General features: G+C 50.1%; 1 protein-coding gene across 6 annotated transcripts in view; it reads right to left on the reverse strand.

Moving 5' to 3' along the window:
* The window catches only part of ZBTB7C (zinc finger and BTB domain containing 7C), a 382,426-nt gene that overhangs the window by 46,297 nt on the left and 311,451 nt on the right, over positions 1-24,678 (reverse strand). Inside the window, exon 2 of one of the 6 annotated variants that reach the window (XM_042239517.2) lies at positions 1,703-1,824. The exons of the other annotated variants lie outside the window; for them this stretch is intronic. The gene's annotated coding sequence lies outside the window, so the exon portion shown is untranslated. The remainder of the gene's footprint in view (positions 1-1,702; positions 1,825-24,678) is intronic. 6 annotated transcript variants of the gene reach the window in all.

Below are 24,678 nucleotides of genomic sequence, written 5' to 3' on the forward strand. Positions count from 1 at the left end.
GTCCAAGTTCACGCTCTTTCTTGTCCCCTCTAAAGCGAACAGACACTATAATAATGTGCACACCACAGGGGGAGAAAGGTACCACTTTTTTAAATCCAGGGAAAAAAAAAACCCACCCTAAGGGGGGAAAAAAAAACCAACCCTAATTTAGGTCGAAGAGACATAAAGGACTACTGCTTCAGAGAAGGAAATCAGCAGCAGATGTAGGCAGCTGAGCAGAGCCAGGCTGAGCAGGGCCCCTGCCACCGGGCCACCAGCCTGAGTCACCAGGGTGGGGAGGGCGGGCGGGCAGGCGGGGCGATGGGCAAGGGGTGTTTATCTTTATTCTTGGGCTGGGGTGTGGGGTGCCAGAAACAATGGGAACAGAAGAGTCCCTGAGGCTGGGACAGGCGCGGAGTTGCAGGCAGGAACAGACAGGCTCCCAGCGGGCTGCTCTTCTGGGCCAGAGAATTCACACAGGCCCTGAACCTGAACAGGGAGAAGGCCTCTCCTCCCCGTTCCCCACCCAACGAGACCTTGCAATTCCCTGTTCGCAGGGCTAAGTCTGGCTGTGGCTGGCCAGCTGGTCTCCGCCCCTGCTTCCCCACCCAACTGTCTTTAAGAGCCCAGCCCGGCCATCCTGCTGCTGGCGTGGGTGGCTCAGCTCTGGCCCAGCCTCCTGCTCTGCTCAGCACCTTGTCCTTGGATCGTGTTCCATCTCCTCTCCTAGCAGTTCCCTTCTTTCCCTTCGCTTGAATTCATTTCCTGCAGTTGCCAAGGGAAATGTGAGCTCTGGGGATGAAGGCCTGGCCCCTGCATCTTAGGACCCCAGCTCAGCCTGCAGTGAGCAGCCAGGCATCACTGCCCCTGGAATGTGGGCTCTCAGGGACAGGGATGGTCCCTATCTTGGTGGCCCTCAAGGAGTGGGCCAGCTCAGCGACTGCCTGTCAAATGAAAGGATGAGTACCAGGGGGCGTCCAGAGAGCCGCCCAGGAGAGCATGGGGTTTAGAACATCCCCGCACCCTGAGTGGATAAGCACCCACCCTTGTATAAAGAGGATGGTTTGCAGGAGACCCTGAGGTCAAGTAAAGACAGAACTTGGTCTGCAACACGGCGACCCGATTCTCCCAGCCCCCCAAACCTCCCCGTGATACAATGAAGAGGGGCTGGAGAGCCTGCCCTTAAAGATGCTCCCCTGGTGCAATGCAGAAAACAGAATCAAAGCATCTCTTAGCAGGAGGGCCTCAGAACTCTGCAGCCCGGGAAGCAGAGTTGGGAAATGGTACCGTCAAGGACATCTGCTTGTCAAAGGAATTGGGACCCCGGTCTCCTGCTGTTTCAAGTCCTTCCCATTGGATGAGGTTTTTGTGGTGAGTCACATAGTTATTAACATACTGGCCCCCTGTTTTTTTTAATTCTCAAATTTTCCTTGACCCTTAGATCCCGCTAGTTAATTAAACTCACATCTTTGCCAGCATCAAAATAGGTCATCTCTCAGAGTGCAGAGGGAAGAGGGAGAAGAGAAAAGAGGTGTTTTGCAGTGTTCCAGCATTCAAGTCTCTGCACTTTATCTCAGGCATTGCTTCTCCCACCCACAGTGCTACAGGCATCATCGCTAAGAAACACATGTCCGAGCCTCATCAGTGTGAGTGCCGCCATGGTTTACATCAGTACCCAGCTCACACAACAGACTCTTGCTTTCTACCCAGTCATTCTACCTACCTCTTCCCACTCCAATGTCCACCTGGTTCTTTGAGTGAAAAGGGACATAAAAGGGACCCTCCACTTAGCTGCAGCTCCTTGCATTCTTGTCTGGCACTGTGGAGGGGCTGCTAGCTCGGTGCCTGGACAAGAAGACAGAAGCAAGGTCAAAGTGGCAATAGCTAGCCCAAGGGGAGCAGGCACGAGCTTGAACCTCCAGGGACCTATTTGGGGCCTGGGGTTCCAGGAAGCCCAGTAGCAACCTTCCTTCCTCTACTGCGGGCTTGGCCAGGGTCAGTGAGCATCGCGCAGTTCTGAGTTGATTTTTCTACACTCCCAGTTCCTCACTCCCAGGATGTGATCTAGGGGCTTCACCTGTAGCTTCTGAGAGAGTGAGAATCCCAGGCCTGCTTCCAGTTCTTCTGGAGGAAGGGTAGGTGGATAAATCCCTTGGGCTTTTTTTCCCCAGTGTCGGTTTTCTCCTCCCTGCATCTGAATGGGAGAGTGTTCGGGTTAAACGGAGGTGCCTAGAGCGGCCCCACCTGCTGGGCTGGCTAATCCCCCAGCACCTGCAGAAATCGGAAACACGGGACCCCAGCTGTCCTCGGCAGACTGAACACATAATCCATCTACGTGTACTTAAGACAGCGCCTGGCACTAGAGCTCGGTGCGAAGGGAGGAGCTGCTCTCTGTCCTCTCCTCCTTCCTCCCCAGGGCAGGTTCAGGCAAATCCAGCAGATGCCCACTGAGCCCCTTCGATGCCACTGGCAGTCCCTGGGCCTGCTGCTACAGGAATGGGAGGCAAATGCGTGGTCCTCCGGAGGGCCTAGGGGTCAGGACACCCCTGAGTGGGCTGCTTCTGTGTCACAGTACTTCGTGGAGGTCATCTGCTCCCATGACCTGACTTAATTTTCACAATTCTGTGATGTAAACAAGTCCTAATTTCCTTATGAGAAGACTGAGGTTCCAAGAATGAATGAAGGAATTGACAGTTTGGTAGCAGTTTCCTTGCACTCAGCCATAGAGATCGATGTGGTAGGGGCCTGGGGAAGAAAAGCAGACAGAGGCGATGCCCTCAGAAGAGGGCAGGTGCAGGCGGGCATTTCCCCCGGGGACGGGCCACCAGCAGCCTTTCTCTATCCGAGACACTAACCCCAGATGCTCCCTGCTTTCCAAGCACCGCCTGGCCACTGAGAGCATGGCTGAGGCTCAGGAGATACTGGTTGTCCAAGTGGCTGATTTCCCAAGTGGAACAGACAAAAGAACCCCAGGGTCAGGTGAGGGCTCTGGGCTTGGCAGGAGCCTAGTTCAAGCTGTTGATGGACTTGCGTCCTCACGGATCCACTAAGCCCTTGAGATGGCGACTCGCACAATGTGATGGCTCCACGGGGTACCCCCTGGACCTGCAGGTCAGAGCCAGGGGTCCCATAATGCACTGCTCCACTGAGGACTCACAGGAGCCCAGGGGCACGGAGTCTCTACAACCTCCTTGGCCCCACCCTCCAGCCCTGACCACACTCACTTTTTCCATTAGCCTAAATAAATCAAGGAGGAAAAACTGAAACTGTCGCTCAGTCGTGTCCAACTCTTTATGACCCCAAGAGCTGTAGCCTGCCAGGCTCCACTATCCATGGAATTTCCCAGGCAAGAATACCGGGGTGGGTTGCTGTTTACTTCTCCAGGGGATCTTCCTGACCTAGGGATGAACCGGGGTCACCTGCATTGCAGGCAGATTCTTTACCTTGATTCTAAATCAAGGAGGAAGCTTCAGCGAAATACTCACCTGGCTAAGTACCTCTCCTTAGCATCCTACGTGTGTGTGTGTGTGTGCGTGTGTGTCTGATTGCCTCTAACCAAGAGAGCACCCAAGGTCCTTCCTAGCAAAGGCAATGGAAACAGAATGGAAAGAAATTTATGTATATATTATTTAGGGGAAAAAGTGAAAAAAATTTCCTCCTCTTTTTTTTTTTTTCTAATTTATAAAGGCTCATTCCTAAAAAATATTAGAAAAATAAAGTCACTGTCTATCTGGCTATTTGGGGTCTGCCCTATTCACACCTTGTGATATCTATATTTCTTACACATACAGGTGTTTTAAAAATGGGAATATATACTATAAAGTGCCTTGTAATCTGCCTTTTTTTCACTTAACAATATTTATACACTTCCCCCCATACTGCCCCCATTGCCTTTACTAGAAAGGAGTTTAGCTGGTCTCTTAGTCACAGGTTGTCACATATACCTTGAGTGTTTAAAGCCAGGTTAGTACTTCATTAAAATCTTCCCCTTGATTTAATTTGACTAATTGAAAAAAATATTGGAAAGAAAAAAAAAAAGAGAGAGTCTGTGGATGCACACTGGCAGCTACTTTGAAAAATTTTGTTCCAGAACAAATGTTTGAAGAATTCTCCCTCTGTCCTCTGGGATTCAAGCACCCAGCCCCTCTGAGTGGGAGGAACTGCTTGACACATGAACACTCCTACGAAGAATTGGGGAGCGGGTGGGTGCAAATCCTTGGCCCTCCAGGACTCCTTGAGGTCTGTGTCCTGCCCACCGGGGACCCACTGCTAAAGGCTGTGTTCCCAAAACTCAGAATTAAAGGAGAAACTGATAATTATCCAGTCAGTTGAGATAAAGTAGATGGTCACACTTGAGGCCCACCTGGAGGTAAATGTTTTGGCCCTGAACTATTTAGTGTGGCTGAATTAACTGGGTAACCATCAGGGCTGCCCACCTGCAGAGTGTCATCCTCCCACAGCTGAGCAGGGCACACACAAATCCAAAGTTAAAAGTTGAAAACGTTCCCAAGTGCTCTGAAGCATCCCAGAGCCCTTCTGGACCTGTGCCCAAGAGCATTTTAGCACAGGAAATCTGTTCCCAATACCCCTCTCTTAGTGGGGGTGACAATTAGGAGAAGGAGGTGGGTGGCACTTCAAAGCATCCTACTTGTGACTCTGATATGGCCCCTCCCAATCCTCCCCAAGCCCCCTACCTCCACTGAGGGTCCCTGCGATAAACACCCCAAACTGGGGAATGAGGAAGGACGTGGGGGGCACACCCACAGACCCAGTGAACCTGAGCCTGGTATGGGGCCTGGCGTGGAGCAGCTGCTTGAGACAAGTCATTGAATGAATGAATGAACAAGCCGAGAAGTGGGGTGAGAAAGTACGGTAGGGCGTATGTACAGGATGCCAGAGAGTTCAGCTGCGTCAGCATCAAAGGCCTGTGTGAAGGTGGTGGGTGATAAGCACCTGCAGGTACAAGAACTGTGACAGCAAGGACCCCATTTACCGAGCACCCGTGAGCGCCCAGGCCCTGGATCACACTCTGCGTCCGCCATTCTCCCTGACGGAGTTGGGCCTTACCATTGCCACCTCCCAGCTGGGAGGACCAGCACTCAGGCCCTACCCGATGCCCTGCTACCTCTCCCGGGGTGTCCACAGAAGCTTGGCAGATTCACCACAAGATGCTTTCCATCCCTGACCGTCTCCAGCTCCCACGGCAGATCCAGCTTGAACTGAAGCTGATCCACCCAAGCTGATCCACCCAGAGTCAGAGTGTGCCAGGTCCCATCTGGGCACTCGGCAGCCAAGCATCTGTGGTTTGCAGGAGCAAGCTGCCCGCCAAACATGACTCTTCCTAAGGTGGATGGAGTTGAAGGCCACAAGCTGGACCCTCAAATGGTTCCCTCAGGCTTGGAGATGATGGGAGATTTGGGTGCAGCTGGATTTTGTCACTAAGACGGCCCTCGGGCTCATCTCCCAAGATTCCCATATCTCTTCTTTCATCTGTTCATTCATTCACTAACAAATAATTATTAAGCACCTACAAAGTACCAGGTTTTGCATTAAGAAAGGAGTTCTAAAAAGAGAGAGCATTCTACAGGGCCTGTGTCTCTAGCATCTCTGAGATGAGAATGAAGTCCCATGGGGGCCTATGCCACAGGTGCCTGCACAAAGGCAGGAAAGTGGGTCTTTCCACCTCTGCAGAGAGCCTAGTGGGACCCCTAGCAGGGTGCCCTCGGAGTAGGCAGGACCCCCTCCACCTTGCATCTGTCCCCTGGCCCACACTCCACAGGGGGCAGCAGGCCAGCCATGCAGGACAGGGCAGCAGGCCCCTGCACGGGGACAGTGAGTCAGCAGGTATACACAGGAGCAGTCATGCCACCCTCCAGGGCACGCAGAGGGCTGTGGTGAGCACAGACCCAGACCCGCCGAAAGCTCAGCTGCAAGAAACCCAGAGTGGCAGAAAGAACCGGAGAAATGCTATTGCTTATTACTTCCACGGTGACCCTACTGTATACCCAGGGAGTATGAAATAAGAGATAGGCTGTCCTTGCTATGGATATTAGGAATTATAGAGGAGTTTTTGTTTTTAATTGAGTTAAAAGTCATATAACGGAAAATTAACCATTTAAAGTAAACATTCAGCGGCATGTAGTTCATTCACAATATTATGCAACTACCACCTCCATCTATTTCAAAAACCCATCCTCACCCTAAAAGGAAACCTCATAACCATTTTGCAATTAAGCCCTGCCTCCCTGCCCCTGCCAGCTCCTGGCAACCACCAATCTGCTTGTGTCTCTATGGATTTACTCATTCTGAATATTTCATATAGCTAGACTCATATGTGACCTGTTGCGTCTGGGTTCTTTTACTTGGCATAATGTGTCCAGTTTGCCTGACTTGTAGTATGTACTAGCAATTCCTGCCTTTTGATAGCTGAATGATATTCTACTGTATGGATATAGTGCGATTTGTTTATTCATTTAATTTTTGATGGATTTTTGCTGTTTCAACTTTTTGGCTATTGTGAATAGGGCAATATGAAATGGGTGTTCATTCAACAAGCATTTATTTGAATCTGTTTTCAGTTCTTTTGGGTCTATTCTCAGGAGTGGAATTGCTAGGGGAATTAAATTTTTAGAGCTGGAATGAACTTAAAGGTCAGTTATTCCAATTTTATAGGTGGGGAAGCTGATACCTGAGTAGATTATCTGCCCTGTTGGGGGTCACACCGTGTCAGGATGTGAAGGGTGGCTGAAAGCCAACATGCCAAGGGCTCTCTAAGGTCATCACATATAAGTCAAGACTCATCGCCTGTTGTGGGTTCCATGTTGTGGGCGTTCCGTGGCATCCAGCACAGAGTCTCTTGCGTGTTGATAAGGCACCGGTATTTGCGAAGTGAACATTTCACAACGAATGGAAGAAAACATTTCCAACCAGCTTCTAAAAGCTTTACCTTTTACCCATTCTGAAAAGGAGCGTGCCCATTATCCCATCTTGGAGGTTCAAAGCATCTTGGGGAACAACTCTACAAGGGTCAGAATAAATGTGTCCTTGCAGGAGATGAGCGCCACCGTAGAGGGATCGGGGGGTGCCTGTCACCCCATTTCCTAACGTTTTCACTCCCTGACTACTTCAGCTTCTCCTCAACACCTCACGCAGTAGGGTGGATGATGCTGGCTGGGCCTTACTGAACCACAGTGGCCCAAGGAGATGGCAGGTGGCCCACCCTGGGCCAGACTCTCAGGGCCCACAGGCCCAGTAGAATGTGCTTGCACTGGGAGGAGGTGGTACGCTTGCGCCTGCCTGATTGTCTAGCGATACTACTGGGTTCTCATGGTACTAAGTGGTTCCATCTTGCGGGTCATGATGAGGCCCCGAGGACTTCTGCCTGGGGTCTGTGGTTCTGCTTCCAAGGAGATGGAGCAAAGGAACCTCTGCTGGCAAGAAAGTCTGGTCTGTGGGCAGCAGAGAGTGCCCAGCAGTTGTAGGGCTCAGGCAAGCTCTTCGCCCATCTTTCTTCCACCTCTAGGACCAATGAAGCTGTGGTCAGCCGCACCATGAAGCTATCCTGCTCCTCCCCAAACAGGGAGCTGTCGCCACACAGGTGCAAGGCCCACTGCCATTCCAGTGGGTTCTCTGGAAGCACATGGTGTGGAGGTGACATCTCAGTGTCTCCACTGGCTACAAGGTGAGAGCCCCAGATCAGATCAGCCCTCTGTGGAGCACAAGGGCTTCTGGGTCAGTGTGCTGGCAGCCTAGACGATTCAGGCACTCTGGGCCCCCTGCCCTGCATCCAGCACCCAGTAGCTCTAGTCCTAGGCACAGATGTGTGACTTTCAGGTGTCTGAGTGTCCCTTAAGTCATCAGCGCTGCCAGTAAATGAGCAGCTGGGGATTCGCCTCATCCTTCCACGGAGGACACCTCTTTACAGCCTTCGATAGACCCCAGTGACAGTCCACACACTTCAGGTACTGACGTGCATGAGGAAGTGAAGGGGGCCATCAACAGGGCTCAGATTAACACAGATGAAAGGAAGGAGCAAGGGCTTGAAAGTTATAATTCCCAGGTCTCTTTCCGCTCCTCATTCTATCCCTTCCTGGCCTTGGCAAGTGATTTATGCTTGCGGGCCTCAGCTTCTGCATCTGGAAGGGGAGGAACGGCCTCCGCACCATCCCTCGAAGCTCTGCAGTAATCTCCATACACGAGCATACCTGGACGTTCGTTGGAGGTGTGACAGCAGGCTGTGGCTGACGCAGCACCATGGGACATGGACAGAGCTGTTCTGATACGCAAGTGGATATGGGCTCTGCTGGTCCCTATCTTGGTTGCACACACAGCTACAGAGTCCATGAGGCCAGAGCAACTTCAGAGCCCACGTTCCCCCCACCATCCTCTTTGCCTCTGCCACTCCTGGGAGCCTGGGCACGCTCATGAGTTCCTTCCTGCCTCTTCCCCTATTTGGAATCTGTGCATTCTTTAAGGCACGCATCCTCTGTTTAGCCTTTCAACAAGCATTACTGCAGTCTTCTCCTGGGAGCCAGATCCCAAGCAGATATCCATCTGTCCCTGGAGGAGCCACAGCTGAGAGGACCAGGCAGCCTCATGTACAGATAAACAAGCTCTCTCAAGGGTAATATTTGAGGATTAAGATGTGTAACAGTAATAGTGGGGCAGCAGAAAAGAGGGGTTCAATGGACTTCCCTGGTGGTCCAGTGGTTAAGCATCCGCCTGCCAATGCAGGGACATGGGTTCGATTCCTGGTCTCAAAAGATCCTGCATGTTGCAGTACAACTAAGCCCGGGGAACCACAACCACCGGGCCTGCGCTCTTGAGCTCGTGTGCCACAGCTGCTCAGCCTGCGAGCCGCAACGACAGAAGCCCACCCTCTAGAGCCTGTGTTCCACCAGAGACGCCTTCGCAAAGAGAAGCCTGCACACTGCGAAGAAGAGGAGTCCCCATTCGTGGCAACTAGAGAAAGCCTGTGCACAGCAACAAAGAGCCAGCACAGCCAGAAACAAACAAACAAATAAGAAGGAGGGGTCAAGCCTGCTGGGTGGGGTTTGAAGGACTGAAACCACCTGCGAAGAAGTGGCCCTTGAATGATCAGCAGACATAAGAGATCTGGTTTGATCCCTGGGTTGGGATGATCCCCTGGAGGAGGGCATGGTAACCTACTCTAGTATTCTTGCCTGGAGAATCCCATGGACAGAGGAGCCTGGGGGGCTACAGTCCCTGGGATCGCAAAGAGTCGGACACGACTGAAGTGACTTAGCACGCATGCATGCAGACATGTGCGCAGAAGGTTCTCTGCCTGAACTGTCCTGCGTGGAAGCTACCAGCCACATGTGGCTACTGAGCCCTGGAAACTCAGTGAGTCCAATGAAAATTAACTGTGTGTGTAAAATATACACCAGATTTTGAAGACTTAGTACAAAAACAGAGTAAAATAGAGAATAAATAATAAATAATTTTTATATGAATTACATGTTGAATGATAATATTTTGAATACACTGAGTTAAATAAAATATGTCACCAAGATTAATGTCATCTATTTCTTCTTTTTTTAATGTGACCACTACTCTGTATACTAGAGAAGAAAACTGGTCCTTCACCCTTTGAGCATCACAAAGGTTTGGGCTCTGAGGCATTCTGAGTGAATTGAAATGAAAACAGTCTCCACAGGCATTTGTTTTCTATATAATTATTTGCCATCCCCTTGTACCACCTGCTTGGAGACGATTCCAACACACCGAGCCTTTAAACAGGTCAACAGAGTGAGATAGTTGGGGTAAGAGGTGGGGTCTGACCCACCATTATTCTTTGCAAGTGAGACTAAGGGTAAAAATCTTTCACAATGGCCTCTGAGTATGATCAAATTGTTAGGCTGGAATTTTCTCAACCCATCTACATTCCTAGCAATCACGTTCATTATCTATAGGGACCCAAGATGGAAGGAGCTGTCACTCAGGCCCTAAGCAGAGGAGCAGCAAGCTCAAAGAAATGCTAGAATCTGGCTAAGAAAGGAGGGGATGTGTGCAGTGTCTCAGCTCTTCACCTTCCTTCTGGGCTGTTTGCTTGTGGAGAGGTATTAATTAGGGGAGTTGAGTACCATGACCAGACATGCGGAAAAAAGAGAAAATATAGGCAAACAGCATACTGTGTGTCCCTTCCATGGGCTAGACATGGGTTTTACACAACCTCACTTTCCTCACCTGCTGGGTGGGTACAGACCCATTTTATAGATGAGAAAACTGAGGCTCAGAGGATTAAGTGGCTTGCCCAGGTACTAGTGCAGGTTGCTTCTGACTGCCCCTGACAAAAATGATTTGATACATGAAACTGTGGAGGATTAGGCCTGGCCTAGAAATCAGGCCATATGTTCTGGATTCAAATTTCAGGAGCTGATTTTGGACAAGTGGCTTTCTTTCCCTGAAACTCAGTTTTCTTGGGGGGAAAAAAAAAGGTAAGTATTTATGGACAAAACCACTGTTTCTTTAACTTTTTTCAACTATAACCGATTATAATATTTTGTTTTCCATGACCAGAATCAAAATCTGTGTGTATGTAAAACTGAAAGAAACGTTTGATCGAGCAATATTTAAATATGACACACATTAACATTTTCTAATCTGTTATATACATATATATTTAAGCTGATGTATTATGACCCACTAGACTGATCAAATGACCCATAATAAGCTGCCACTTATGATCTGAAAACAGTGCTCCAAATGATTGATTTCCAAGCTTCTCTCCAGAACTAATATCCTGAGGGTCTGTTGTTGCGGCCAAACAACAAAAAGTCTGTAAGTACCTCTTGGTCTGGGACCAGCTTTCCCCCACCCTTTGCATTCTACCTGCCCTGTCCCTCCTCAGAGAACCAGATCCAGAGAACATTATTTCTCCACTGGCGTCAGAGAGCAGAAGAGAGAAGCCTGTTATAAGAACACTGCCTCCCACCCATCAAGAGGGCCCCATCTCTGCAGGCTGTTTGCCAGGACATGGAAATCTCTCCACTAGAACAGAATGCTTCTCTGTAATAGAATTTGTTGTAATGGGGCTTTACCATCCAGTCTCGCAGCAAAATACGTTTCAGAGCCTTGGAAAAGATGAACTTGAAGAAGTCCCCCTGATTGTAAACCGTGCCAGTGAAAGGAAACCCCACTGTCCCTTTTGATGACAAGACTATAAAGAGCCTTATTTCAGCATCCCCTCTGAGGAGCTCATTTTCCCTCTTAGCTTGTCCCTGAAGAAATGAAGGCCTCATCCTGGGGTGAGGGAGCTGGTGTGCTCTAACCTCACACAGTGAATGGGGAGTCGTGGCACTCAGACGCAGCTAGGCTGACTGCTAGGATTGTCGCAGCAAAAACCTCTCCCCTCCCTCACTTCCTGCCAAGCGCCTGTGCAAGGTCTCTCAGTCCAGTCCAGTCGCTCAGTCGTGTCCAGCTTTTTGCGACCCCATGGACTGCAGCATGCCAGGCTTCCCTGCCCGTCACCAACTCCTGGAGTGTACTCAAACTCATGTCCATTGAGTTGGTGATGCCATCCAGCCATCTCATCCTTTGTTGTCCCCTTCTCCTCATGCCTTCAATCTTTCCCAACCTGATGGTCTTTTCCAGTGAGTCAGTTCTTCACATCAGGTGGCCAAAGTATTGGAATTTCGGCTTCAGCATCAAGTCCTTCCAAAGAATATTTCAGACTGATCTCCTTTAGGATGGACTGGTTGGATCTCCTTGCAGTCCAAGGGACTCTCAAGAGTCTTCTCCAACACCACAGTTCAGAAGCATCAGCTCTTTGGTGCTCAGCTTTCTTCATGGTCCAACTCTCACACCCATACATGACCACTGGAAAACCCACAGCTCTGACTACATGGACCTTTGTTGGCAAAGTAACGTCTCTGCTCTGCAAGGTCTCTACACCTGAGCATTCCAGAAACTTCTGTGAGTATGAGGTCTCCTCTGCGTCCAGGTTCCTTGCCTCTTACCCCGGGTGGATGCCCCAGTGTGCTCCAGTGTGGCACTGAGAAGGCAAATGGGGGGGCCTGGGCCCACAGCCCCAGAGCAGCTAAGGAGGGGCGTGAATGGTGCTGGGGGCAGGCCCAGCTTCTAGAAGGCGAAGGGAGGGGCTGGCAGCTGGGAGCAGAGCTCAGGGGCGAATAGTGCACGAAGTCCTGTCACAGCAGGCCACCCCCCCTCACGCTGGGTTTTTAACGACGCTCACAATGCCTTGAGTGGGCATGCGCCTGTGTTTCACGTCACCATTTCTTTTATTTCATTGGTCAAATTAGGAGCGGTTCTAGCTTCAGCTTTGGGGTAATGCCTACAAGTGGTGGCTCTTGGGGTCCTGGCCAGCCTTCCCTTACCGTTCCTGGGCCCTCTGGGCTGACTCCGCAGTGGGCCATGAACCATGGTCAGGTGAATTGCTCGGCGCCCCCAAACTCTATCCGCAGCCCCAGGCCTCAAGGCTCATACTTACACAGACTCCGATACAACGTGGTCAGGATGGGCTTCCAGGACCTGGAAAGCCTACAGTCCGCAGCATCCAGCAGCAAATGGGCAGAAGAGGGGGCTGCTGGTGCGGGGTATGGTATCTGGGAGTCAGGGAGGGCCTCTGTCACTGTCACTTCTCTGCCTTCCCTCTAAGTCTCCTTGGCCGGCTGATGCCCATAATTCCACAGCCAGGTTCCCTTGGGGCAAGACAAACCTGGGCTTTCTTGTCGTTGCTTAGTTGCCCGGTCGTGTCAGAGTCTTTTGCGACCCCATGGATTGAGATTTTCCAGGCAAGAGTACTGGAGTGGGTTGCCATTTCCTTTCCCCAGGGGGTTCTTACCTACCCAGGGATTGAATTGCAGGTGGATTCTTTACCGCTGAGTCTCTGGAGAAACCCATTAAAATGCCCATATCTGGGTGTCTATACAATCTTACAGCAATTTCCATCTTAGAATGAATGAGTTCACTCAAGTCAACTCAGCTGAACACCAGGACCTACGTGTGTCTGGGCCTTTCCTGGGCCTTATGGGGCAAGAAAAGGCAAGATGACATAGTGGAAGGGGCTGCAGTCTAGTTCACAGGCTCTGCTGACAGCAGTCTTTGAAGGAGAGCTGGGAGTGCGCTGGGGAAAGGAGACAGAGAGGCGGGGAGAGGAGGGACCCAGTTTCCCACCAGGTACATTTAACCTTGTGAGGTAAGCCCGAGGGGGTGCACTACCCACCCCCACCCCCAGTGAGATGTTCCCCACGAAAGAGGTTCGTCCTGGGGAATGTTAGACACAAATTGCACTGCCTGAACCAATGTGAACTGACAAGGATAGAAGATACAAAAACGCAGCCTTTGGATCAGGGTTAGGAGTCCTGCCCTGCAGTCTAATCGCTGTGACTCTAAGTGACTTAGCCTCTTTGTGCCTCAGTTTTCTCATCTGTCAAGTGAGGAGAATAATAATATTATTATTGTGAGGATTAACAGAGTTCATTAAGTGTTCAAAAGACATTACCTGTTAATAGCATCCAAAAGATCTCCTCGGGGGAAACTGAGTGTCGATCATCCACAGCTGGACTCAGGGCTCATTGTGAGAAACGGGGGCACAGAGAGACTCTGGGGCCCCTTAGGAGTGTCTGGCATCATAGAGACCTCTCCCTCCCCAGCCAGCTTTGCCTGGGGGCAGTGACTCTGGCCCTGGCAGGAGGCACCTGAAAGGCTCCGTCTCCTTCTCCAGACCCTTGCTGCTGCCCTGACCGTGCCTGGCCCATCTTGGCCAGGGGTTGTCAGAGGCCAGAGAACCCCTGGTTACTCCAGGGCAGGGCAGGCAGCAGGGTCCTCACTCTCACTGCAGTAGTCTACTCTGAACATTGCTGGCTGGAGAAAAACCAGGATAGTATCTATTTCTTGCTCAGTCATCTTCAATGAGTGAGCAGTACTTAGCGCTAAGTACTTAGTATTAGTACTTCACCTATGGCACAGAGGACAATTCCTCAACCTGGCATTCATGTTGCCGCCACCCTCTTCCTGGGATTTCCTTTTTCTCACTGCTATTCATCTGTAATAACCACAGTGAGCCCTCTCTGAGCTCTTAGTTTGTGCCCTGAATGCTCCAAGGGCTCCATATGTAATATCTCATTTAACCTTCACAACAAGTTTCTGGGGTAGATACTACTTTAGCCTCATTTTATAATAGAATACTGAAGCACAGACAGATTAAGAAGCATACTCAAGGTGACCCCGCTAATCGATGGCGGAGTTAGGACTGAATCCCAGAAGCCAGGCTGCAGAGTCTGTCTCCCATCTATAGTCCCCGAGGACCACCCTGGCCTCCTAGCAATCTAGGCCACTTTCTGTTCCCTCAACACACCGGGCGGGTCCCGCTGCTCACATCAGCTCTCCTGGGTGCTCTCCCACTCTTGTTGCCTCCAGAGTTGTGTCCTCAGCCACACAGGAGCCCCTGCGACAGGGTCCACATGGAACCAGCGGCGAGTCCCCTACTGCTCGGCAGGAATCATCTTTCTCTCTCTGCATCATTCACCTGCCTTATTGGATTCTGAGGGCCCATCTGTGGAACTCTTCATCCTGCCTGGGCAGCACCAGAACTATCTGCTAGGTGAGTGAATATATGATGAGCAACAGGTTTTAAACTTTACAAACACGTCCCATCTTATTTAATACTCAAGACCCTGTGTTGGAGTGGATATTGCTATCCCAGTTGTGCAAATGATAATAAGTACCATTTGTTAAGTTCTGTGAGTGTAGACAGTGAAAGTGCTGGTCATGTCCGACTCTTTGTGACCCCATGGACTATAGCCCCGAGAGGTTCCTCTGTCCATGGAATTCTCCAAGCAAGAATACTGGAGCGGGTAGCCATTCCCTTCTCCAGGGGCTCTTCGTGACTCAGGGATTGAATCCGTGTCTCCTGCATTGCAGGCAGATTATCTATCATGGGACCCATCAGGGGAGCCCTGTGCTAATGAGTTAATATATATTTCTTCAAAAACTCTTTCCAGCTATTCTGAGAAGCAACTATAATGTTCCCCATTTTCCAGATGAGAACTCTGAGGTCAGAAATGCTCAGTGACCTACCAGAATCATGCTTGGAGCCAACCCTAAGTCTCCCAGAACTGACTTAAACTCCTTTTCCGGCTATATTTGCATTTTAAATTGGCTATGTTCTTATTCTTGCTATACGCCCACTTCTCTGATTTGCACTCAGAACTGTGCGACCCCTCTGACAGCTGGGCTGAGGGGATTCACCCCCTCACCTCCATCCCTCGCTCTGGGAGCTGCTCAGTGGTTGGTACCTGGTGTTGCTAATTCAGGACCAGTGACTGATGGACCTCAAAGGACTCCAGATTAGTCTCCTTAATGAACTGCTTTTGCCCTTTTCTCCTATTTAACTTCATTCTTTTCTTTCTATTCTTTAAAACTACCATTTTCTTTTCAAAAAGTCTGAAAGCAGTAAATTTACATAAAAATGTAAATAAACATGTGTGATCAGTATCCACATTAATATCCTCCTCATCAAGGTTGTACTCTGATCATCCACCATAAATCAAATGAGACCTAGGTCACACATTGTTACAGTGCTAAACAGGGTTAAGGAAGAGAGAAGTGGTAGATACAAAGTTAACCCAACAGGAGCTCAGAGCAGGGACACATTGGTCTGAAGTTGAGCTGTCAGAGAAACTGGCCTTAAAGGATGGACAACATTTAGTGATGGATAAATTTTAGGCAGAGAAGGGGCTAGGCAGCTGGTCTATTAAAAACAACTTCCCCCAAAAATGGCTTCCCTGATGGCTCAGCAGGTAAAGAATCTGCCTGCTATGCAGGAGATGTAGGAGACACGGGTTTGATCCCTGGGTTGGGAAGATCCCCTAGAGAAGGGAATGGCTACCCACACCAGTATTCTTGCCTGAAAAATCCCATGGACAGAGGAGCCTGGTGGGCTACAGTCCACGGGGTCTCAAAGAGTCAGACACAACACAGTGAATAAGCAGGAGCGCGAGCTGCCCTCAAAAACAAAGCAACAAACAAATGAACACAGACGTGTTCAGTGTATCACCTGGTTTCATTTTGGTTGGCGGGATGGATGAATAGAAAAAAACGGCAGGTGTGGACTTGGTGATGGGCAGGTGGTCAAATTACGGAGCTTCTGCAACGCCAGCCTAAGGATTTGACCCTAACTTGACGGCAGTGGGAACCACTGCAGGTGTGCTGTGCTTAGTCGCTCAGTCGTTTCCGACTCCTCACGACCCCATGGACCATAGCCCTCCAGGCGCCTCTGTCCATGGGGATTCTCCAGGCAAGAACACTGGAGTGGGTTGCCGTTTCCTACTCCAGGGGATCTTCCCAACCTAGGGATTGAACCTGAGTCTCCAGCAGCATCTCCTGCATTGGCAGGCTTATTCTTTACCACTGAGCCACCTGGGAAGCCCCCAGATTTTCTCAGGTCATCAAAGGGGAAGGTGAGGCAGCAACATGCATGGGGCCACTCCTAGGCCCTGTCCCCGTGAGCCCGGGACGGGGATGAGGGGAGACATAGTGAACTCTCAGCATCTGGTACTCCACCAGCCACTGGGGTGGCAACCCGGGCAGCTTGGATTTTGGCGCTTGCCTACCTGGCTTAAATCCCGGGCTCCGAATCTTGATCAAACAGAGTTCTCGCCCAGGGTGTTACAAGCTGTTTGTGGTGACACCTACTATGTTCTAGGTGCAATTCCACGTGCTTCTGAACAATGTCAGTCCCCGGGTGAAGAATAGGGAACTGGCCTCAACTGATGAGCAAGGCAAGAAGAAGGAACCAAGTTCTCTCTGAGCCACCGCTCATCCTGAAGCCCTAGCTGGGTTGAACATGCTCAATGAAGGGCATCAAAAAAAAAAGAGAGAGGTGAGCAAAGGAAGAGGGGGCCATGACAGAGGCTGGGATAGGAATGCTTCATGTAACCAAGCCTGCCTTTCGAGATTCAGCCCTCTTTGGCCCCTCTGCAAAGCCTTAACTTCCAGAAAGGTTGGCCAAGCAGGCCTCGTGGTTGCAGAATGAGTGTTTCCTGCTCTCGACCTGAGCTTAGCCCAGGCCAGACAGATTCACACTCTCGCTTCTCTGTTACCTGAATCAGGCCCACCTTGCCCACCCTGTCTGGTCTTGCTGGGAGACTCCAGCCCACCGAGCTCCTTCTTCTCTGAGCTCCAGCAGCTACTGCCCCGGTGGGGGGGGGGGGCCCTTATCTCTCCACGTGGCTTCTCTCCGCAGCCAGGCTCTCCTTGAGAAATGCATTACAGCCCACACACGCAATTTACAATTGTCTGGTAGCCACATTAAAAAAGTAAAGAGAAATAGGTCAAGTTAATCTGGAAGGACTGATGCTAAAGCTGAAACTCCAATACTTTGGCCACCTCATGGGAAGAGTTGACTCATTGGAAAAGACTCTGATGGTGGAAGGGATTGGGGGCAGGAGCAGAAGGGGATGACGGAGGATGAGATGGCTGGATGGCACCACCGACTCGATGGACATGAGTCTGGGTGAACTCCGGGAGTTGGTGATGGACAGGGAGGCCTGGCGTGCTGCGATTCATGGGGTCGCAAAGAGTCGGACACAACTGAGCGGCTGAACTGAACTGAACTGAACTGAATCTCTAACAATGTATTTTAACCCAGGATATCCAACATATGATGGTTTCGAGATGTATTAACCACGAGGCATGTGAAGTTTGTTTTCTGTACTCAGTCTTCGAAATCTGGCATTTTACCTTTGTGGGCACCTCAGTTTGGAGCGGCCACATCTCAAGTGCTCCACAGCTCTGGGCAGTTCGTGGCTATTGCGTGGACGGCTCTGGACTTCATGCACTCGGAGGGCAGGAGTAATTTTCTAGAGCCCACAGACGGACTGGATGTGGGAGCTGGAGGCAATCTCAGGGCCACCTGGTCTAACGCCTTTGCTCTGCAGGTGCGGAAACAGCCTCAGTTCTTTGGGGAAGAACTCGCCCCGAATCACAGTGAGTAGAGGATCTAACCAGGCCAGAGGTCTGTCTTCCAAACAAGACCCTAATGATCCTCTGTGTCTCAGCCTGTGGGTCCCCTCTGGGCAGGAAGACTCTGTCCCCTTGTCCACTGTGAATCCTGGAGGGAGGCGAGTGGTGGTAACTTAGGGTCCACTCGTGGTCTCTGTTTAGCCACTGGGCAGAGTCCAGTGCTCAGTGTTCACACTCAGGCCGGAGCCTCCTTTCACCCCGCATCTTCTCTAGTCCTGGGTTGAGCTGTGACCCAGGAGAGAGACTAGGAGGAAGGAACCTTGGCACAGAAGCCGCGTGTGGATGCCAATCATACAATTTTTGGCAGCAGAAGCCACTCTGGGAATCCTGAACACACTGATACTGCAGTCATGAGGCAACCGTCCATCCGATCAGCCTGAGCGCTTGGTTCTCCATGCCGGCTGCACACCTCCAGCCGTGGAGCCGCGCCTGAGATTACAGGAGTGTCGCCTCTACTTCCTAGACTCCGCATGCCATTGGTAACCTACTGAACCACGCTCTCCATGCTCTGAACACTCGGCTAGCAGGCCTGCCCAGACACCCCGCGCCCCTCAGCTGAGCTGCAGGCCTTGCAAGGGGGCAGCTATGCTGTGCTCACACCTGCTTATGCCAGTTGTGTTTGTTATTGTTAGTTCACAACTTAATTAAATAGAACAGAAATTGATGAGATAGAAATTCAAAAAGAAAGCAACTGATATTGACATGCAAACTAAAGTGACAGACTCAAAGGTGAGTCATTAAAAATAAAATGCTGTTGAATGAGGTAAGTGTGGATGAGATAACAAAATATTGGAAAGCCAACCAGAAACCTAGAAGGATTTTGTACTCAAATACGCTTTACATGTGTCTTCAAGTTCTTTACTTCAATAAATCCATTTTAGAAACCTCCCAAGATGCCTTATTTATGGGTATGTGAAGGTTATGCAAGAACGATGGGGGACGCCAACCACTAGACCCACAGGCAAATAAAAGGCCTTGACCAACCTCAAGAAATTGGTGATGAAATGTCCACATGTACTGTAAATTAAAACACTTAAGGTATTCATATACCTCTGGTTTCCGATGCCTGCTTTAACTGGCTTTTGGAGTTGACTAACTATGGGCTCTAGGCAAAAGCTGACTGAGTCAAATTTTTGCCCTTTGGGCGAAGCCCATGAACCATAGCTGATCTCCACTGAACACTGTGGTTGGAGGTGTTTGAGGGCCTTGCATTTTAGTATGAGGATCTTGTATTGGACAGGGACCAGTCGGGACCAGGTAACTCAGTTCTGTGAGGGAAGTCATGATTAACAGCAGTAGGAAGCTGGTAGGGTACCTGGAGAGGAGAGGGTCTCGGTGCTGACTCAGGGCTTTCCTGGAGGTGCAGGTCCATGGTGGGGCGCTTAGGGGTGAGGGTGCAGGAGCCACAGAGAGGACACGGGCACAGTGGAGATGTCACCAGGTTTAGAGAGGGGTAGGAGAACGAAGGAGACACCTGGCTTCTTCCTCCCGCCTCCCCTCCCGCCCTGAGCCAAACGTAGCCAGAAGCCCACTGGCAAGGAAGTCCAGGCAATGCAGCTTTGGGGTCAGTCCCCAGGAGGCAGAACAGAGCAGGAAAGAAATGCATCTGAGGGATAGAGGCCCAGGACTGGCCCAGATGACCTGAAATCCAAAAAGGCCCCACTCAATGACTCAGAGTGGAATTTCAGACACTTTTAAGGCTGTTCATGAAAAAGTGTGTATTGGAGGCCGGAACAGGTAGAGACTGTCCTCCAGGTACCCTACAATTGTGCTGCATAAGTGACTGCCTGTGCTGAGGCTGGTCTTTAGGGCAGCTCTGAGGATAAAACAGGGATGGGGATTCCTTCAGACGCAGACACCAGACTTCACAGAAGAGGCGGGAAAAGGGTGCCCCAGGAAGGCCAAAGTCTTCAGGAGGCGGCAAGGCTGGGCTGCACCCCAGTCTTTCAATTTTTAAGATTTTCAAAGTTTGTTTTCCTTTTTAAAGGCTTTCAAAGTCTAATAGGCTTCTTGTTGATTCTAACCAAATCTAAAAGATGGCTAATTTAAATAGCACTGCACTCTGTGTTGGCTACTGTCCGACTGCTGTCCTGAAGTCAGATGCTCTGGACCTGAAGGGCAACGCGGTCAGGCTGCTTGAACAATGGTGCTGGGCCCCTCTCATTTCCCCCTCATGTGTTCAGTTTATGTGAGTCACTGCGGAGACGATAAAGATTAGGCGGCTAATGTTGAGGATGGTGGCGGGTCACAGCTGCAGCATCTGACTAGCATTTAAGGGACTTAGCTGCTGGCAGCCACCAGTTGTGTGTCTTGGGGCAGGTCACTTCATCCCTCTTGGGTCTCAGGGTCCTTGTCTGTAAAATAAGGGAGTTTGAACTGATGTTATGCATTTCAGGGTCATCCGTCTGACATCAGTTTCCATCCATCACGAGGGCTTTTAAATGGAAGTGAAGAAGGAAAGGGACTTTAGCAAGAAAGTAGAGTCTAGGCAGGCCTTGGAAGAAGCTGAAAAAAAAAAATCCCTGAGATGAGATTCCCCACCCCCATCGTATGCTTTTTGCCTTAAAACTAGAATGTTAAAGAATAAATCCTAGTTAATTGAGAGTTCTGGTTACTTGGGGTGCACTTAATCAAAGTTTTACTGCATTTTCAATTGCAGTGAGTTACACAGTGGTTTGCATATGCAGTTACTTCTTAAGTGACTTCTGTTCCCTGACCTCATATCTGTTTCATTAAAATTGAACACTTTGAAACGAAAAAGGGAGCATGGAGCAGAATGGTTCCACCTGGATACCGCTCTGGGGAAACAGCAGTCAAGGTGATAAAAAGCAGCATCCAACTATGCCCATACATTAGCCGCCCTGCCTGAGAGGCAGTAATTGTATTTTCAACCACACTTCACAGCGCTTTTCAACCTGGTGAGGCATTTCTAGGTTATTCTTCTCACTCTGGGGCAGGTAACTTTGGTACAAAAATCTCCCCCTCTACCCTCTTAGTACAGAGCATAATTGAACTTCAGCTGGCTAAGCAATGGAGCAGAGTATCTCAATACTCCCCAAATGCTTGCTTGGGTTTGGACAAAAATAAAGAGCCCTTGGATTCTCATGACCACTTTGAGGCAGCGGTGTTGCCATGTCCTCTAGAGGTGGAGCAGAGGTTTCTGAAAACAAAGCAATTTAGAGCGTATGTTCTCATTCTGACCAGAGGTCTGGTAGTCAAAGCAAGAGATGGCAGAGTAAGCCAGGAGGAGAGTTCTGGGGTAGGGTCAACCAGTGGGGATCCCTGACCCTACCCAGAGGTCATTGCCAATACATATCCTGTTTCACTTCAGCCAGTTTGAGTTGGGTTTTTTCTCATTTGCGTCTAAAAAGTTCTATTATACTCTGCCTCATCAATAAAATGGGATTAACAGCTATCCTTCTTATAGGACTGCTGCCAGGAATAACTGCACACCTCTCAGTTATTTAGAATGAGTGCCTCTAAAATGCTTTATTAATGACCAGGCAGGTCGTAGCAGTAAATGAAAACACCACTCTGATAAGTGGTTTGGGGAAGGGGCACTGAGCAGTCTCCAAATAAAAACAAATGTGAAGAATGCTGTCTCATATTTCATACAATTTATCCTAGCACGATGCCTGACCCAGGACAGATGCCTCAAAAACAATGGTCAGCCGTTCAAAGCTTTTGAAAGAACACCCCTCCCACGTCTGACCACTGGCCCCCTGGGCTTTCCCCATTCAGAGTGACACCAGTCCAAGGAGGTCCCATTTTCAGAGCATTTAAGTGGACTCCACTCTCACTCTGGCTTTAGCTTAAGCTTTGTGACTGCCCAGAACCCCCTCCTCCCCCAATACATACCTTTGAAAACCCCCAAGCCTACTTGTTCTGTGGGGGGTGGGGGGCAGAAGCGGGGGCACGGTGACAAATTCAACTGAGGGACTGGGAAAGTCTGGTGACCGTGTGATTCCTAAAAATGAACTGACAGAGTGCAGCCCCATCAACCTTCCCACTGGCTGGGGGTGGGCGGGAGTCAGGTGGTTATCTCTGCCATCCAATCTCAGGCGGCTGCAGCCTTTCCCGAGCCACCTGCACAGGTGCAATGGCTCTGCTAACGGCCTCTGTCTGCAAATATCATTCATCACCTAAAACAAGCCTAACACAAGGCTAAAGGTCTCCACTCCCATATAGACTTTTAAAAACATTTCTTTATTTTTAATTGAAGGATAATTGCTTTAAAGTATTGCATTAGTTTCTACCGAACATCGACATGAATCAGCCATAGGTTTACCCATGTCCCCTCCCACTTGAACATCCCTCCCACCTCCCTCCCCATCCTTCCCCTCTAGGTTGCTACCGAGCCCTGGGTAACAACCGGGTTCCCTGAGTCATACAGCAAATTCCCATTGGCTGTCTTTTACCTATGGTAATGTATGTTTCCATGTTACTCTCTCCATACCTCCCACCATTCCTCCTTCCCCCCAGCCAGCCGTGTCCATAAGTCTGTTCTCAATGTCTGTGTCTCCACTGCTGCTCTGCAAATAGGCTCATCAGTACCATGTTTCTAGATTCTGTATATATGCATTAGTATACGATACTTGGAGAAGGCAATGGCACCCCACTCCAGTACTCTTGCCTGGAAAATTCCATGGACGGAGGAGTCTGGTAGGCTGCAGTCCATGGGGTTGCTGAGGGTCGGACACGACTGAGCGACTTCACTTTCACTTTTCACTTTCATGCATTGAAGAAGGAAATGGCAACCCATTCCAGTGCTCTTGCCTGGAGAATCCCAGGGACGGGGGAGCCTGGTGGGCTGCCGTCAATGGGGTCGCACAGAGTCGGACACGACTGAAGCGACTTAGCAGCAGCAGCAGCATATGATACTTGCTTTTCTCTTTCTGACTTACTCCATTTTGTATAATAGACTCTAGCTTCATCTACCTCATTAGGACTGATTCAAAAGTGTTCCTTTCAATACCCGAGTAATATTCCACTGAATGTATGTACCACAGCTTCTTTATCCATTCATCTGTCAGTGGGCATCTAGGTTGCTTCCGTGTTCTAGCTATTGCAAATAGAGCTGCAATAAACATTGGGTTACATGTGTCTTTTTCAACTTTGATTTCCTCAGGGTATACACCTAGTAGTGGGATTGCTGGGTCATATGGTGGTTTTATTCCTAGTTTTTTAAGGACTCTACATTCTGTTCTCCACAGTGGCTGTATCAATTTGCATTCCTACCAACAATGGAAGAGGGTTCCCTCTCCAGCATTTACTGTTTGTAGATTTTTCATACTGACTTCCAACCCAATTCACTTTAAATTACTCGTGTCTCCTTTAAGCTGCCTACTGCAGCCCTTCTCCTGTTCCTCCTTCGAAGCCGGAACCCCCAGGCACTCCCAGGAGGGGGCACCCATATCCCCATTTCTTCAGCAACAGCAGACTTTTCAGCGGTGCTTTCCTTCTCCCACCAACAGCATCACGCACCCCCCAACCCCGCCCCCACATCCGGGACATTGGGTCTGGGGGAGTTGGACACATTCTCCCAGGTTTTTCTCATCAAGTGTTCCCTTTTCTACTTTTCCTCTGTCGTCAGCAGATTAGGATTGGAAATCATTTACATGGAAGTAGGTGATCCTACAATTCAGCCTACATGCTTTTGACAATTAACTAAATAAACTGCTTGAGGTCACTCGGAGTAACAATTCACAGCCTGCCTGTGACAGGCAGAAGTTAAACCCCTCTGTGCTGAGGACCTCCCTACGGGGTGAGGGGGAGGCCGGTTCTGGGGAGGGAAATTCAAGGCATCTTATTATTCACCGGCTCCCTTTCCAGCTCTGACCTTAAGAGTACTCTTAACCTTCCTCCTCCAGCTTGCTAATGGGGAAATAAATCTTGGGAGAGTATCTTAAATTCTTTTTTATCACAGACTGTATCACCGAGATAATAAGACCAGCCTTCAGAGTAACCATTAAGCCACAGAAGGTGTGGTCATCATTTATGATTTTTTTTAGCCTTAATTGCTAGACAGACACTTTAAGTGGGAAGTCTGTCTAATGAGCCCAGTCATTAAAACATCAAAAACTGTTATCTGGGGTTTCTATTTTAGTTAGACATTACATTATTTTAATAAGGGGGCCGCATTTCTTGTCACAGAGTTTGGTAATGGAGGCTGAAGCAACCCCCTGGGGACTGGGGGAGGGGGAGGCAGCCCTGCCTTTGGAAAAACAAGGTCGCAAATCAAGCAGGAGCCCTGGAAGCGGGACGCAGATGAGCAAGTCTGGGAACCTGACCAGGATGAGGGCCCCCGCGGTTGGGGCAGTGGGGGTGGGGGATAGGGCCGCCCTCCCTGGCCCGAGATGGGGACCGGCCAGGGCGCAGGGTGTTCTGGCCTCTGTGTGCACCATCTCAGAGCGCTCTGATCTGCTGCCACACCTTGGTGCAGCGCGTCCTGGAAGCTCCTTTGCTCTTGGCCTTCTTGCTGCTGCATGGGGTAAGAGGCCGCCTGCAGGCCCGCCCAGTCCCTGGCCTCTCTCCTCCTCTGAGCCCCCTCCCCACGCCTCGGGCTCCTACAGCAGCATTCTCAGAGCTGGCTGGCAGTACAGGATTGACACTGGGCATTCCCAGACTGAAGGCTCTAGACATGGACAGCCACTGCTGGCTACTGTTTATTGATCCGGACCAGCCCTGTCCTCC

This window comes from Ovis aries, chromosome 23 (genome assembly GCF_016772045.2).
Source record: "Ovis aries strain OAR_USU_Benz2616 breed Rambouillet chromosome 23, ARS-UI_Ramb_v3.0, whole genome shotgun sequence".
In the NCBI taxonomy this organism is placed as follows: Eukaryota; Metazoa; Chordata; class Mammalia; order Artiodactyla; family Bovidae; genus Ovis; species Ovis aries.